This window comes from Anguilla anguilla, chromosome 1, assembly GCF_013347855.1.
Source record: "Anguilla anguilla isolate fAngAng1 chromosome 1, fAngAng1.pri, whole genome shotgun sequence".
Classification (NCBI taxonomy): domain Eukaryota; kingdom Metazoa; phylum Chordata; class Actinopteri; order Anguilliformes; family Anguillidae; genus Anguilla; species Anguilla anguilla.
In genome coordinates, this window is record NC_049201.1 from 14651450 (window position 1) to 14663499 (window position 12050).

Below are 12050 nucleotides of genomic sequence, written 5' to 3' on the forward strand. Positions count from 1 at the left end.
ATTCCTGCATGCACTTCTCCATACACTCCACCAGTACTACAGTAGAGCTTGCGCACAGGAGAAGAGAGGCATCTCTCAGTGATATAGCCTGGGGACACCTGGCACAGTTTTACAAAGGAATTTAAATTAAAGCACGTCATATGAACCTCCTTGCAGCTGGTGAAACTAACTCACACTGCTTCTTCAGGCAGCGATGACCAAATTGGTCAAAACCCTTCGTTGCGTGCCACACTAAGTGTAAACCGTTACAACCATTGATGCCCATTCATTGCCCACCTGCAGAATGCTAAACACAGAATTGTATCATTTCTAGCAGTACTTGTTGTACCTAACACAGGTTGCTTGGTTATTTTTTTAGGTTCCATTGCTGTGTACAAATCAATCCACACCTCGACAATATTAATTAGGCTAATAATAAAGTAGAACTTGTGATGTGCGACTGCTCCTGTAGAAAGTGCCAATATTGACATTTTGTAGTCTCACTGGTATGTGTTTGTTAAAACTGATTGACTAAATGTATTTTTTTTATGCACCAGGTCTGGGCAATTCAGTAATGGTTTCTTTTCAGTCATTGCAAATGAAAGCTTAGTAATTGTAAAATAATCCTTGTTGTAGTTTGATGTCAGATAGGGTGCCGCCTAATAAGAATTTGTGCATTGCACTTCTTGGGCCTTTAAAGTAAGAACCCATCAAATGTCAAGGCTTCATTTGTTTCATAGTTGTCTTTTTGTGTGATTTGGGAGCATAATGAGAATACTGGACAGACAACAATCAGACTTTGTCTTCTGGAGTAGCTGTATCTCAGAAAGTAATACAGTTTGGCAATGCATGCAAATCTTAATCATGGAAAATATTAAGATGAAAGTATAGAAAATGGGTTATAGTATCATTTCAATGCAAGATGCTAGCTACATCTGTAATTTAACATACTTCTTTTCCGTCCAGACAAGTCAACACAATAGTGCTTCAGCCTGACTCCATTATCAAGCCCGCCATGCAAGATAGCAAGGACAAAGCCAGAGCATTAAGAACTTTCTGTTCCCACTTGTGTTCTGTCTGCGCCTCTACCCCCTTTTAATACAAGTGGAGCACATGGCCACGTTTTTGGTAGATGGGACCTGCTTCCTGTCTCAGTCGTAGGAGCTGAGGAGGGGAGGAGGGGACAAAATTATGCTCCCCGTCCGAAACTGATTGAGTGCACATTTTCACCATATAAAGCCTAGGGCACTTTATAATCCCTATGGCACTTCTTACAGTGTCTGAATGGCAATGACCGCTCTCATTTCCAGTGAAATGTAATGTATGCACACATTCATTAGTATAGGAAGTAGGTATGAAATCCTTGACCATGTCACAAACCAATTATCAGTGCCACAAACTGATGGTAGTTTCTCATGTGTGATTGAGAACTGTTATTGATGGGTGAATGTGTCATATGAGTCTTACTGCAAGAAAACATCATTATATAAAATATAGTTCTTCTGGTAATGTCTTATTAAGACTTAATTTTAGTTGCCTTCGCTGTATGGTATGGCTGTCTGTGAGCTTGTCTTTACACCACAGGGGCACAGGATTTCAAAGGATGATGCTGTCAGTCTAGGGTTTTCATCTGAATCACTTCAGTAACTATCCAGATGTAAAACAAACCGTTTGATGGGAGATCTGTTTTCCCTAGATCAGTGTATTCACTGAACAAATTTGAGGTCCTCCTGAATTGTTATGTTCTGTAATGTAAGTATGTGAGTTGATTTGCTGTTTCTCTGTGCATTTGCTGATTCAGCTACAGTTCCATCCATCTTTTCTGGACAAAAGAGGTTCCTTTCCTAGTCTCTAATATCTCTAGTTTGGTATAGCACAGTAGCACCCATGTTGCCTATAATGAGCCCTTTCATCCCATTGCGCCTGTATGGAAATCTACCAGCTACTGCAGATATACCAACAAGGACAATGTTGTGATCATCTCTTAATTAATTGCCATTAAAAAGTGCCCTTATTCCACACAGAACTCTGTCACATCAAGGTCTGCGCCTCCCATTAACAGAGAATGTTCATTGAAACCTTTGTATTGGTAGGAGCTGAGCAGCTGCAAATTAAAAGGAATTCATACAAATATTTCATAATTGGTAATAATAACTTTATTCACAGTGTGAAGACTGAAAACTCCAGGATGAGTTTTTAACCGCAGTCATGATATAACAGAATCAAGGTATTGTATGATCGCTTTTCTATTTGATTGTCAATGATTATTCAGTGGATAAATTATTATTATATGTTGTACAGCTATGTTATATTGGTAAGTCAAGGTAAACCCCTCTCAGGATCTGCTGGATGATGCCTCAGTGCCCAGCCCCCAGGTACCCCTGCCTCCTCCATTCATGCTCCTGCACGCTACGCAGCAGCCTGTGCCACTGGGTTCACTGAAGTGAGGTCAGTAAGGACTGGTCAGAGCTGAACATGCACCATGCAGGCATACAAGCACCCTGCAAGCTGAGCTCGTAAACAGGAGTGAACTTCGCTGAGTTCATCAGTCACATCAGGCTTCTCTGGCCGGTCTTTAAATGCTGCTGTGAAACGTGCAATGTAAAACAGCCGTGGGTTTCCACAGAAGGGGTCTGGGGTTGTGTTGCAAGCGACAGTGGTATCCAGGTATCAGGAAACAGAAGGTAATACGAGGACTCGTGTGACCTTATGAAGTTGAGTGGCGACACCCTTGCATCCTCCGTGTTATCTGCAGCAGTGCAGTTTGCCATACGGATACTCATATAAAAACAAAAGGGTCTTTGAGGATATACTGAAGGGTGATGCAGAAATAATGTATGTGACCACATTCAAGAAAAAGCACAAATCAATTTAGTCTATGACCCAATATTTACAAAAAAAAAATTTTTTAAGACCACCCCTATTGATGATTGCATGTATGTAATAGTAAGGAATGAAAGCTAGAGCAACTATTTCAGCTTTGGAATTTGAATGAGAACATGTCATTGAGTTTGTGGGGTGGGAGCAGGACAGGCTATGGGTAGGTCTGGAAGCCAAGCTCACTAACAGCTGCTGTACAGTCAGGTCCAAAAATATTTGGACAGTGACACAATTTTCATCATTTTTGCTCTGTACGCCACCACAATGGATTTGAAATGAAACAATCAAGATGTGATTTAAGTGTAGACTCCTTAATTTAAGGGTTTTGTCAAAAATATGGTATGAACAATGTAGGAATTACAACCATTTTTATACATATCCCCCACCCACACACAATTTTAGGGGCTCAAAAGTGATTGGACAAACTAACATAATCATAAATTAAATTATCATTTTTAATACTCGGTTGCAAATCCTTTGATAAAAGCTGCCAAATTCCCTATTAGAAATCTTTGTTTTCATGTTGCCAAAATTACAGTGGGTTTTAATTAATAAATGTGTTTTTCTTTCATAAAACAATTCACCATGGCCAGAAAGTCATTTAGTCCTTTCACTGTTTTTACACAGAATCTCACGGCAAAGAAACGGTATAATTAAACTGCAATTAAATCAAATATTGCCCACTTTCATTTTAGTTACATTTTGGTTAGCTAGCTTGCTAATAGTACTTGCTGTCACTGACTTAGTCAACAAAGAGAGTGTAACATATGTGAACTCTGCTTTCTGAATACGGTCTGTTAGGTGCTGGTTGTACGTTGAAAACATTTTTTGTTGCTGAACAATTCTCACTGTTCAGTCCCTTCCCTAATGTAAAAAAATAATAATCGTTGAACTGTTTAAAGAGAGTAGTACATGCTGCACATGCTACACAGAAGAGTATCAATCCACCCTTGTTTTATGACAGCAAGGCCTTCCCTGACCTGTCTGGACCCAGACACTATTCGGTGGTGGGGGGCCCGGGGGGGGGGATGCACTTTCTAATAATCTTACAGCTGTGAAATGAGCTAACATTCACTGTGATAAATAGCCTTCATTTGCGTAGGGTTTAATTGCTTCTCTTACTCAGAAGTATCCTCCCTATCGCAAATGTGAACAGAATGTGAAGTACGGAACGGCAATAAATAATATTCAAGGTTGCACAGTGGGCAGCTCGCCTCCAGAGTCACTGGGCGCGGTTCCCCATTGGTGTTCCGCCCCGGCCCTGTCTGTCTGCTCGGTGGTTCCTAACTAAGGCAAGCGTAGGCCCTTTCATAGCAACACAACTCTGCTGCACAACAGCGGAAGGAGAATTTGTTTATCTCTGCATGACTAGGAATATGTGAGCCGATTCACAGTCTTCATAGCGGTGGTGTTGTCTCGGAGAAGGGAAGTTTTGGAAAACAACTGTAATTTAATGGTTTAGATCTGCTATTGCAAAACTTGCTTCTGCTGAGGAGAACAATGCATCCAATCTTACGTTTAACTGCTACAAAGTAGGGCTGCACAGTATGCCAGTAATACTGTATATCGTGGTGTACATATTTTCTCGCCGTATTTTACAATATTTGCCCCCCAATCAAAAGCAGAATTGAATTCAGATTTTTTCTTTTTAAATAAAAAAAAAACTGATTATGTTGTGTGGGATTTCAGATGACAATGACATTTTCATGGGAACAATAATAAAAATAAGGTGGATTTCCTTGTGCGCTTTTCACAGCCATAACAATGAGCTTTGGGCGTGGGGGGGTGGGGGGGTTGGGGGGGGCGGGTGTCCTGATGACGCAACTGACCATATAAAGACATTTATGTTGTCTACCGTGAGTTAAGTGCAGGGCACCCTTTTCCCGTGAGTGTGGGTATTGGCTTGCGGGTGTGACGGTTATTTTTTCATCATTTTTAGGCGATTTTTCATTTAAATGACGCTATGCATCCATTCTATTGAGTGCTGCCGTGTCTTTATCAAGCGAAGCAGAATATAGGCTACGTGTTGTGAGAATACATTTCCAATCTTCTGTCTCACTTGAAGAGAGGTCCCTGGATAAAGGATATACCGGTAAGCCTTTTGGTAAATGATAATAGCGGAGTGTTACCAGTGCTTGAAGTAGGGGGGGAAAGAATAAGTACCGGTACTCATATGACATTGAAGTCCCAGACAGTACGGCACAACCGTCCATTCTGGCCCACTTCAAGCACTGAGCATTACCGTCGGGCTTTGATGGAATGGTATGGACACCATGATCACAAAAATGTCTAACCTTCAGTACGATTTATGAAAAATACTGGTAATACATACAGCTGGGTATTGTTTAGAAAGCATACTGGGGTGTGGGGAAAAAAATGATACCGTGCAATCATACAACAATGTATCATGTTAACCACAATCCAGTACAATGGTGGTTGTTGAAATGTTTCCCCTGGGTTGCATTCTTACCAGATACAGATGTATCTGACCCATGCGTATATGCTCATTGACAAAGCCGTTACCTTATAGAAATGCTTATACTTTTATCAGTGTTTCTTAGCATTTGAAGACATTATTATTTATACCCCTGTACCCACGAATATGAGTCTCATTCAAGTCTATGTAAAATCATGTAATGACTGAGGATTTGCGCATTGAAGATTTACTCAAGGTCTTGCAAAAAGCAGACCTAAAAAAATGGAGTGTACTTTTCTTTCATAGCCAGCTGAGTGAATAAAAAAAGGTGTCATTTTTCCTCCATTTGTGGCCTGGAAATTATTAGCATTTCATTGTTTCTCATGGAAATGTACTTTAAACCTTACTTATTGTTTTTGGGTCCTCATAGGGGGTGGGGGTGGGTAGGGGGTGAGGGGGGGGTGGGTGCATTGCAAAATCCCATGGCAACAAGCGGAGGCGAGCGAATGCCAAACACCTGGGATTCAGCGGCAGATGCAGTGCAATGATGATGCTCTTTTAAATTGCAGGCGCAGCGGGACTGCAGTTACCCATCGCCGCACCTCGCTGAGCAGATGCGCGTCGTACGGCTTGCGTTTTACTTCACTTTGAGCCCCAGCCCCTGGAAATATGCTCTCTGTCTGTGTGTGGCATTGCCTTGAGACGGCAGCTCCTTGTGCAAGAGAAATGAACGTCTGAAGGTCTGTCTGCCAGGGACACCATCAGCCTCTGTGCTGCCAGAACAGCCAGGAAATCATAAATTATGGTGATGGGAGAAGGTTTTTAATGGAAACCCCCTACAAGTTTAAGGTTACACATTCATTGTAGAAACTAAGTGGAAATATTAATTAATTAATTAATTTATTTATTTATTTATTTATTTATTTATTTAATGAATGTATTTAATGTATTTCATTTGAACATGAGACAAGGGAGTGGGCTTGATGGGAAAAAAACTCCCCTGAATTCTGCAAAGTTTTGGACATACAAGCCATTTTGGGTGAGGATATGCACATTGTAGAGATGCACACTATTAATTGTCCCAGGCAAGAGCTTTATTTCCTCAGATACCCTTGAAATGGTGACAGAGAAGTTGCTTTCCATACTCTATTCTCTCTAAACTCTATTATGTTGTGTTGAATAGCGTTGCTAAATAATGCATTCAAGAATTCTTATTCCTAACTAGGCTGCACAGCCTTGTTTGCCATTGTTTGAGTTAGAAGAATATTTTTCTTGTGCAGTTTGTTGGACCTACATATATCAGAAGGTATTTTTTGTTGTGGTCTTCTGAATTCAGGAATAACAAAATATATCTGTTATATGCTAACAAGCAAACAACACACAAAGGTGACAAGTGACTGTGCTGTATTTCTTTATACCAATAGGTGCAATATGGAACAGTGCTCGTAATATCAACAACTCTGAAGTGAGTTCTGTCTAAAATGTCTTGCAAGTTACCTGATAATGAAGCCCCACTGCCCAGACTGAATTAAGAGCAACATACTGAACTCGCTGACCTGAGCTTGCTAAAGCAGAGATGCAGAGAGAAGGGGGGGTTCCTCTCTGCCATGGAGTTACGGAGAGGTCAGACTGAGACGCAGAGTCTCCTCACTCGAGCTGAAAACACCATCAACCCTTTTTGGAGGAGCCACCTGCACAGGATCCGCATCAATGCGCTCAACATGGGATCAAGCCATTAAATTCGAATGGAGGAACGCTACGCAACGCTAAGCCTGGCATAGCGCACAGCTCAAACTTAATGCCGAGCTGCGCCTCCAATCACATCACAGCTTTGCGTGAAGCTGGCAGATGTAAACACGGAAAAAACATTTTGGGATAAGCCCAGGATTTTCGGTTTCGCACGGCAAGTTCACAATTTAGCCTTACACCGCAGACAACCTACTACTGTCAGCGCTTGTTACAGTTTTCCAAACCAACGGCTTTCCTGTATGTGTGACGTCAAGCTTCAACAGCTTGAGGCACTCGATTTGTCTCGTGCGTAGTCAGCGCTTTACTTGGCGTCATCCGCAGCGTTTGATTCTTGTCGTGTGAAAGCGGCTTTACATATCAAACACTCTGTCTGCAGGCTGCAGCTCCAGTGCTTCTGATCTCTCCAGGTGGATGGCTGGATGATAGATATTAGCAGCTCCCTGCTCCTCTCTCGCATCTCCCTGGGTCCAGCTGCTTGCCTGCCCGTCAGCTGCGGGACTTGCATTTAGAGAGCCATCTCTGCTCACTGGTCCGCGCTGAAACAAAATGGCAAATAACGACATAAAAATGCAGATGAGCAGTTCCCCACTTTCAAGGTTCAGGAGTGCCGAGAGATTAGGAGCCAAGCAGAGTGTACTGCGCCTGGAGTGAACCTGGAATGACCACTGTCCGTGCAACACAATTATTTATTTTCTAGAGGCTATTAAAAGCAATCTAATACAGTGACTAATTTAAACTGAACGAGGATTTTTGGAATGGAACTGAATGTTCCCTGTACTGTTTTATTGCTTGCTGACAGTTTCATTGTAAAACGCTCCAACATGGTCTGGAGGTAATGGAATACACTGGGACGTAAGGCTCCTCACCACTATCCATGTGTCCACTCAAACTTCAGGTGCTGCAGTGGGTCAAGCCTGCAGGGAAATCAGCATATACGCATATATACGCACACCAGCCACTTTATTAGGGTATACCTCTCTAATACAGGGTAGTACCCCACCTTTGCCTCCAGAAAAGCATGAATGTCTTGCTAAATGGATTCAACAAGGTCATGGAAACATTCCTTAGGGAGTTTTGTCCATACTGCCTCAACGGCATCACACAGTTCCTGCAGATTTTTGGGCCACACATTGATGTGGCAAACCACCCATTCCACCTCATCCCAAAGGTGTTCTATTGCATTGAGATCTGTGCAGACCACTGGAGTAAACTGTCACTGTCATGTTCATGGAATCAACTTGAGATGATGTGTGCTTTGTGACATGATGCATTGTCCTAATGGAAGTATCCATTTGAAGAAGGGTAGACTGGCCATAAAGGGATGCACAAGGTCAGCAACGATGCTTAGGTATGATGTGGCATTCAAATGATGCCCAGTTGGGATTAAGGGGCCTAATATGTGTCAAGAAAACATTCCCCACACCATTAAACCACCACCAGCAGCCTGCACTGTTGACAAGGCAGGATGGATCCATACCAAATTCTGAACCCACCATCTGCATATTTCCACAGAAATCAAAATTTGTCAGACTGAGCAATGTTTTTTCTATCTTCAATCATTCAGTTTCAGTGATTGTCTGCACATTGTAGCCTCATCTTCCTAATCACAGCTGACAGGAGTGTAACCTGGCATGGTCTGTTACTGCTGTAGCCCATCCACTTCAATGTTTGACATGTTGTGCATTCAGAAATGCTGAATTTTTTTTTTTTTTAAAGCAGTTGTTTTGAGCATTCATGGCCGTTCTATGAATCTGTTCATTCAGCCACAGAACTGCTGCTCACTGGATGTTTTGTGTTAATCACACCATTCTCTATAAATCTCTCTAAGAGACTGTGGTGTGTAAAAATCCCAAGAGAGCAGCTGTTTCTGTGATGCTGGAACCACCATGTCTGGTACCAACAATCATACCTTGTCAAAGTTGCTTAGATTGTGAATTTTGCCCATTCTAATTTTTGGTTGAAAAAAAAACTAAACTTATTCATGCATGCTTTATATTTACAGTAAGTTACATTAAGTTGCAGTCACATTATTCACTGTATGGAGGAGCAGGCTATTTGTGTTAATGGCTGGTGATTTTACTCTTAATTGCATTATTACCCCCAAATGTCTTCTTATCACTGTCTTTTACTTTCATGCATTATTGTCTAGTGTTTCCATCTGAATGCTACAACATTTACAGATGTAGACAATGATCTGTCAGATTTGTATTGCAATAAACAATTTGTATAAATAAAGGAAGCACTCTTTTGTATTTCTGAACTCAAATTAATCCATGGATGATGCTAAATATTCTGCTATGGGTTCATATTTAGGAATAGAAAACCATGCAAACTTGTTAATAGGCATTAAATAATTGCCACAGTTGAAGTCTGTTTTAATGGAACCTGATGTTCCAAAATGCTCTTAAAATGAGTCTGCTTTTAAAGGACCACATTTACAAAAGAACTCTTAAAAATAAGTCATAAAATGGGACCTCATTCACTTCAGCATCCTTAAAAAGCAATTATGTGGTTAGGTTCACCCTGTCACATATAAAACTAACCTGAAAACAATATAAATGCAGCAGACTGATACATTAGTGAAGATAGCACACATTCATCTTGAATTTGTGCTTCATTTCTTTCCATCATGCTCCAGGTCTGGATTTTGGGCGGAGGGAAGTCCCCTGTACTCTCGCAGTAGGGCTGATCCAGACACTTCTTAATCCCAAAGAACCTCAAAGACTTAATGTTATTTTAAGTTGTTCTCAGTATTATCAAACGACAGTATACTCACACAACATATTTGGTGCAGAGATCCCATTTTGGTGTAAATCAAACAGAAATAAAACGAAGCAAGTGAAAAACCCTGTGTGAGATCTTGTGATTTATCAGTAAGAAACCAAAATTTATAGACAAGAGTAGGGGGCAGTGGAAGCAGTCTGAACATTCCTCCAACACCCAATTATATCTTATTTGTCACTACTGTGCACAAGGGTGAAAAATAAAGCCATTCACTGCTTATACTGTGTTTTAACATTAGTCCCTAACAAGCAATGGAGTGAAACAGAAATTAAACTGCGTTGTGAGCATTTAAAAAATTGCTTATGAGCAGTTGGCCAATTCATGTTCATTTGTTAATTACCATAGTAAATACTCATTGTATTTCTTTAGAACAATAATGAGATTCAGTCAGCTAAATGCTTTAATGACTTAACCAAGAGCTTCTGAGTGGTGCTGCATATTCATATACTGATGAAATGATTTGCGCTGAAGAGAAATGGTTCCCATTACTTGAGTCTGTCGTTGAGAATGGATTTGAGGCTGGAATCTCATTTTTAGGCTACATGCTCTGGAGAAAAAAAAGAAATAAATATGTGAATTCATGTAGCTCCATCTTACCTTCTATCAGAACTGACAAAGACCTTAATGCTCCAAAAAGGGCTTTTTTCTGATTGTGCTGAAGTTCTATCCAGCGGCGAACTGCTCGTCATTGAGTCTGCCAGGCAGTGACAATAGCTGACAGATGGAGGTTAATAACGTCTCACAATCTCACTATAGATTGAGCAAGGACTTCTTTTTCCAGGACCATGACCATCTCAAGGTCCAGATGTGGGGAAAATTTAAATCATAAACCCAATCACGAATGGTCAAAAGCAGGATTAAAGGTCTTTTCCACAAGCTGAAAGATCAGTCCTACCTTTTCCCTGCTGTATGTGTAGTGTGGACCAATAAATGCATTGCATTGTGTATCTTTTCTCACTCTATTTAAATAACCATATTTGTGGTGAATGGAATTCTAACTAAACAATTTTTAATTGATGACTCTCACTAAATAAAGTTCTTTGGAGACACAAGATACAGTGCTCATGTACCCGTGCAAGTGGAAACTGTGAAATACAAATACGTGAATATCTAAGAACTCTTACTTTTGAGCGAGAACAATGACAATCGGGCTGATATTATGTGGTACATATAATATATAATATATAGTTTTTAATATCATGTAAATATCAACTCAGAGCCAGTGGTCTGAGATGAATGAGCTGCAGTGTCATTAATCATAGTCATTCCCACAAAACCACTTCAGTCAGGAAAATTCACCTATTTAGATTAAATATATCAATGAATATGCTAATTATTTATTTTTGGTTTGCGGCTGAATGGTTCTGCATTAGGTATGTCTGTGAACGCACCAGCTTACACTGACCTATCAAAAAGGGATCATGATACATTTCCCCAACTAAACAGGGGAAATACCTAAACCCCCAGTACCTACAAGCAGATACAAACTACAGGTGGAAGCTGGGGTTGTTTTCCTCTTTTCACTCTTATAAAAAAATTAATCAGGGGCACTATAAGTGAAATGTTTCATGAATGAGAATTATAGTAACGGATCTGAGTCGTCCTTCCCTGGTCCACTCACTCAGGCATCTGCATATCGTTCTCTTGCCTGATTCATCACCTTCCCTGTGGTGGCTGTGGAGCTCAGGGCTTGATTAAGACACACGTTCCTTTCCATGTAAATGTTCAGCTAAAGAAAACTTTCATATCCAATTTCTCCCAGGTTCAAGGCTAGCTGAGCTGACTCTGAAGACACCTGTAGTCTGATAGCTGTCCCCGATCATTTATGACATTTTCTTTGTGTCTTGATGGTAGAGTGCCTTTTTTAAAACTCATTTAGCCTTGCCCCTTGTGGGAAGTTGCCTGGATAAGATGCTCCTTTATTGATCACGGTCCTGGCTTTGTTGAGCACCTCTCCTTTTCCTTCACTGCAGTAGCTGGGCTGAGGGGTGAAGGTTTTTCTTCTTTACATGTTTGCTTGCCGTCATGAACAGGGCAGAAAAGGAGTGTTTTGAAAAACAACAGGTACCATTTAATTGCTACAGTTTACATTTTATTTCTACAAAGTCATTTTGCAATCCAGTTACTAGCCACAGTTTATACCCACTTTTTCTGAAGTTTGTGGTTATATAAAATAATTCTGAAAGGAACCTAACGATGAAGATTGCTTTATTGCATCAGTGCAAAATGACTACTGTTGGTA